The sequence below is a fragment of the Macaca mulatta genome, chromosome X, assembly GCF_049350105.2.
Source record: "Macaca mulatta isolate MMU2019108-1 chromosome X, T2T-MMU8v2.0, whole genome shotgun sequence".
Taxonomy (NCBI): Eukaryota; Metazoa; Chordata; class Mammalia; order Primates; family Cercopithecidae; genus Macaca; species Macaca mulatta.
The window spans coordinates 114201077-114207458 of NC_133426.1; the positions used below are offsets into that span (position 1 = coordinate 114201077).

The 6382-nt window shown below is 40.9% G+C and overlaps 1 pseudogene; it reads left to right on the forward strand.

Moving 5' to 3' along the window:
- Positions 1-808: 808 nt before the first annotated feature.
- Positions 809-1650, forward strand: LOC702122 (keratin, type I cytoskeletal 18 pseudogene; annotated as a pseudogene).
- Positions 1651-6382: the final 4732 nt, after the last annotated feature.

Here is a 6382-nt window from a genome sequence, read left to right on the forward strand (position 1 = left end):
ACGTTCTGTACATGGACTCTAGAACTTAAAGTATACAAAAAAAAAAAGTTCACTGATTAAGTCAGGTCTACCCAGAATAATATCCCTTTTGATTAACTAAAAATAAACTAATTTGGGATCTTAATGACACCTGCAAAATTCCTTTACTTTTGCCATATAACTTAATCATGAAAGTAACATCCCATCCTATTCACAGGTCCCACCCACACTCAAGAGGAGAGGGTTATATAGGACATGTACATGAGTCAGGAATCTTGGGGGCCATTGTAGAATTCTGCCTACTACAAAGGACTGGAAGACAAAGATGAGGAAATCCCTCACAATGGGGAAAAATAGATGAGAAATAAAGGAAAAGCAATAATGAAGAAAAATTTAGGAAGTTCAACGTCTAGCATCCAATTATTAGAAATTCCAAAAAGAAGGGAGAAAATTATCAAAGAAGTAATATGATAAAATTTCTGAAAGCCGATGAAAAACGAGTTTTCTGACTGAAAAAGCCAACTGAATGTCATGCAGAGTTGTGTTTTTCAAAGCCACATTCCCAACCATATCAGGGTTCATATGCTGAATACTACGAAATGCTGATAAAAGAAATCAGATAAACCTAAATAATGGAGAGACATAACATATTCATGAATTGGAAGACTTAACGTGGTTAAAATGCCAGTTATCCCAAACTGGCTATAGATTTAATGCAACATTTATCAAAATTCAAAGAGGTTTCTTGCAGATATAGACAAGTTTATTCTAAAATTAATATGAAAAGGCAAAGGTGTGGACAATGCCCGCATCGTTCTGAAGATCGACAATGCCTGTCTTGCTGCTGATGACTTTAGAGTCAAGGATGAGAAAGCTGGCCATGCACCAGTCCATGGAGAGTGACATCCATGGGCTCCACAAGATCATTGATGACACCAATGTCACTCAGCTGCAGCTGGAGACAGAGATCGAGGCTCTCAAGGAGGAGTTGCTCTTCATGAAGAAGAACAACGAAGAGGAAGTAAAAGGCCTACAATCCCAGATTGCCAGCTCTGGGTTGACCATGAAGGTAGATGCCCCAAATCTCAGGACCTCACCAAGATCATGGCAGACATCCAGGTCCAATATGACGAGCTGGCTTGGGAGAACCAAGAGGAGCTGGACAAGTAATGGTCTCAGCAGACTGAGGAGAGCACCACAGTGGTCACCACGCAGTCCGCTAAAGTTGGAGCTGCTGAGTTGATGCTCACGGAACTGAGACGTACAGTTCAGTCCTTGGAGGCCGACCTGGACTCAATGAGAAATCTGACGGCAAGCTTGGAGAGCAGCCTGAGGGAAGTGGAGGCCTGCTATGCCCTGCAGATGGAGCAGCTCAATGGGATCCTGCTCCACCTGGAGTCAGAGCTGGCACAGACCCGGGCAGAGGGACTGCGCCAGGCCCAGGAGTACAAGGTCCTGTTGAACATCAAGGTTAAGCTGGAGGCTGAGATTACCACCTACCGCCGCCTGCTGGAAGATGGCGAGGACTTCAATCTTGGTGATGCCCTGGACACCAGCAATTCCATGCAAACCATTCAAAAGACCACCACCCTCCGGATAGTGGATCACAAAGTGGTGTCTGCGATATTAACCCAGCAGAAGCGGGGTACTCTTTGGGGACCCGGAGACTGATTAAAAGTTCAGAGGAAGAAAAAAAGAAAGAAAAGAAAGAAAGAAAGGAAGGAAGGAAGGAAGGAAGGAAGGAAGGAAGGAAGGAAGGAAGGAAGGAAGGAAGGAATTAGAAAAGCTAAGACAATATTTGTGGAAAAAATTAAATTAGAGGAATCACACTGAATGATTTTAAGATTTATAGAAAGTTAAGTAATCAATACTGAGTGTTACTGGTGAAGAGATAGGCACATAAATCAATGAGATGGAAAAGAGAGTTCAGAAAAAGATGTACAAAAAGAGACAAAAGGCCAGGCATGGTGGCTGACGCCTGTAATCCCAGCACTTTGGGAGACTGAGGAGGGCTGATCGCCTGAGGTCAGGAGTTCAAGACCAGCTTGGCCAACATGGTGAAACCCCATCTCTACTAAAGACACAAAAATTAGCCAGGCATAGTGGTGGGCACCTGTAATCCCAGCTACTAGGGAGACTGAGGCAGGAGAATTGCTTGAACCCGGGAGGCAGAGGTTGCAGTGAACCAAGATCATGCCACTGTACTCCAGCACCTGGGTGACAAAGTGAGACTCTGTCTCCAAAAAAAAAAAAAAAAAAAAAAAAGACAAAGATGCAAAAGCAATTCAGTGGAGAAAACACCATCTTTTCAACAAATAATACCGAAACAGTTGAACATCCACAGTTTCAAAAAAAGAACATTGACCTAAATATTATACCTTATATAAAAGTGAATTCAAAATAGATATTAGATCTAAATGCAAAACCTAAAACTATAAAACTTTTAGAAGAAGATGTAAGGGAAAAATCTTTGTGACATTGGGTTAGGCAAAGAACTTTTAGACATACCACCAAAAGCTTGATCCATAAAAAAGAAAAATTGGTAAATTGGGCTTTATAAAAATGTAAAACTTTTGCTCTGTGGCAGATACTGTTAAGAGAATAAAAAGACAAGCTGCAAATTGGGAAAAAATATTTGCAAATCACATATCTGACAAAGAACTTGTATCTAGAATATATGAAGAGGCTATTAAAACTTAGTAAGAGGCCAGGCACAGTGGCTCATGCCTGTAATTCCAACACTTTGGGAGGCCAAGAAGGATCACTTGAGGCTGCAGCCTGGGCAACACAGTGAGACTCCATCTCCCAAAAAACAATCAAACTCAATAAAACTAACTGAAACAAACCAATATTTTTAAGTGGGCAAAAAAAATTTTGAAAAGTCACTTTACAAACGAGGATACAAAAACGGCTCACAAACACATAAAATTCATCATTCAGGAAATGAGAATTAAAACTGCAAAAGTGTGCCTTTACAGAGCCACTAGTAATTGAAATAAAAAGGAATGTTAATACCAAGTTTGGCAAGGATGTAAAGCAACTGGAACTCTGATTCATTGTTGGTGGGATTCTAAAATGGTACAACCACTTTGGAAAGTACTTTGGCAGTGTCATAAAGTTCAACTTAACACCAACCATATGATACAGCTTTTTCACTCCTAGAGAGAATGGAAAACATATGTCTGCACAAAACCCTGTACACAATCTCCTTAGCAGCTTTATTTACAATTGTCAAAAAATGGAAACAATCCAAATACCCAATAAAAGTGAATAAACAAATTTTAGTAAATCCATACCATGGAGTACTACTCAGCAATAAAAGGGACTTGACTAATGATACATGAAACAACATGAATTTCGTAAATATTATGATGTGTGAAAGAAGTCAGACACAGAAGTATACATACTGCATGATTCTAATTTATAGTGACAGAAAGCAGGTCAGTGGTTGCTTAGGGATAAAGAAATGATTTACAAAGGAGCCCGAGGAAAACTTTTGGAGGTGTTGGATATGATTGTGGTGATGGTTTCACAAGTATAAACATATGTCAAAACTTATCAAATTGTACACTTTTAACACGTACAGTTTATTGTAGGTCATTTACACCTCAGTAAAGCTATTTTAAAAGATTATAAAAACTACACTAATTTAAAGAAGTCATACACAAAAAGTTACCTACATATGATTCCATTATGTGAAGTTTGAGAATGTGAAAATGTTTTAACTTATTTTAAAGTCAGAAGTAAAAATGGACTTTTAGGTCAAAGATGTTTCAGCATATAATATTAATATACTTATCTTTATACTAATGCAGTCATAAAATATACTTTGTTTAATGAAGAAAGGGTGCAGGAAGGCCAAAGTTCCTTTGGCCATGCAAATCATAATACGTTCCTCTCTGTAGTGAATTATATTGGCAAAGTTACAATAATGTAAACATGATTTATTGGTTGTCAACTTTTAGAATCAACCTATAAACAAAGCATGGGAGATGTATTCAAAGTTATAGAAGAAAATGTAAATACTATCAACCTTGACAATGTAGAAGTAATTATACATTTGACAGAAAATGTAAGTAGAAGGGGAGAAGAGGTGGAGGGAAGCATATGGACTTGATTAGCTCCATCTGATAAAAATGGGGAGTCAAGAGATGCTATCTATAGTTTATGGTATAATACATAAGATTTCAGATATATTATTCAATGTTCTAAAAGTAATTAGTAGTAGAACAACAGTATTACATAACTCTATTGGGGGTGTGAAGGAGGGGAAGTGGGTATGTTATTGAGTACTGCCCTCTCATCTATCATAGTAGAAATTAAATAGATAGGTATCTCAAGTTGATAAATCAAGGAAGAGAGCAGAGGCATATTATTTAGTGAACTAGAGGTCAATCGTCAGAAGAATTAAAAGAGAAAGATTAAAAATGGCAGCTTTGTGGGTCTGAAGGTGGATGGGCTGGCAGAAAGGGTTTTGCTCTCCATTATAAGTTTTTCTGTACTGTTTGATTTTTTTAACCAGGTTCATGTGTCATTTCGATTTTAAAAAAGTCATCTTCTCTCACCCCTGTTAGTCTCTACTTGAGCATCATTTGTATCCTTCATTGTTCTCATCACAATCTGTAATTATTTTAGTTATATGTGTGATGATTCAGTTAATGTCTTTTTCTCCCATTAGACTGTAAGCTCTGCAAGGACAAGAACAGAGTCTTGTCTTCATTGCCACTCTATCCCCAGTGCCTGGCATAGAATGTAGCCCAGGAACCAGGATTACACCTTGCATAGCACTCTGGGAACTTCTTATTCAAAGGCCTCTCCAAGCTTCCTCTAGGACCAACCGGCATTTGAGATGGAAGATGTTCTGTTGTGGAAAGGCAGTGTCCTCCAAAAGGCTAAAAGCAGGGATGGCCATGAGCAGAGAAAGGCACTACAGCCAAATAGTACCCCAGAAAGTGTTCTAAACCTTCCCTGGTGAGGGCATGAGCTGGGGTAAATCAGATTATTCTTCCAGCATTGAAATCCTCTTTAAAAGAACATTAAAGAGTGCCTTCAAGTGGGCATTTTGCAGGGAGTAAAAGGAAGAGGGAATAGCAAAGGCACCTCTTAGCCCTGGGAGATATAAGCCGTTGGCATTTCCACACTAGCTAAAGAAGCTTCTCTCAGTCTGCCTGGGCTTGTACCTGCCAGCAAGTACAGGCACGTCCAGTAGATGAAGCTGATTTTTGTGGTCCTTCATGGGCAGTTCTGAAGAGGGCTCTGGAAACTGCTTGATAGCAAAGCTGAAGATTATCTTAGGGTCAGAACAAGAGAGCCTGGGGCATGGAGGAGAGGAATTGGGCTGTCATATCTTCTAGAGCCACTTACATAAGAACCTTGGATATGCTGGGGTGAATGGTATGGGCAGACCTGTTTGTTTCCTGATTAAATGAGGAAAGGTGATCTGTGAGGCCGCTCCCTCCTGGCCATAGCCTCACACATGATCCCTGGAGAGTCACAGACAGGGAGATTTCGAGGTTCAGACAACCCCATCAGACCCCTTGGGCTGTCTAGGGTTTCCTGGAGAGAACATTCTTCTAATGAGGGGAACCCAAAAGAGGGAAGCATAGAAAAAAGCCAATGAGGAATTACGACGCCACCACTGGAGGATGTGGGTTAGAGTCAAGATGGCTCACAGGGAGAAGTCCTTGCTTGCAGGTCTAGAAACCTAGCACCCGTAATTGTGCCTTCCTCTTTCTAGGAAGACAACAAACTGTCTTTCAGCTTTGTCTAGCAGGTGCTGGAACCTCCCTGTGGCCAGATTCCTGGGGCCGGGTGAATTGTCAATAGGCAACTGCAGTCACTCAGAATCTTTCTAGAATGAGTAACTCAAAGACAGGGGTTTGTTTGATCCATTTTGAACTACTGCTGCATGTAGCTCAGTCTTTGGCTCTCATCGGGAGACTTCCAAGTAAACTGAAAAAAGGCAAGAGCTGCTGGGTCAACCGGCAGATTCATTCAGGTCACAGAAAGACGGGGAGTTGTAAGAGGAGAAATGAACACTGAGGCCATTTCTTTTAAGTGGGGAGGGCTTGGAGTAGAAAGCATGAAAAATGCCCCTCCTGCGCTGGGCTTACTTCTTAGGGCCTAGGGCAAAGGCAGGACATGGTGTTCCTGCTTTCACAGTGATTGAAAAAAGCTGGTGGCAGCACACAGCTTGCTGCCGGGCAGACAGCTTGAGTGTCTTCACTACTACTGTCAGTGGTTCAAGGGCAGGTTTGCCTCAGCCCTTAGAACACAGTTCCCTGGATTCGTTGGCACTCCCACATCTCGAGATCTGCAGTAACTACTTCACTGTGGGCAATGAGGAGTCTCTTAGTTGGACAATGTTAGTACATGCAATTGATTCAGAGCCTAACTTCCATGT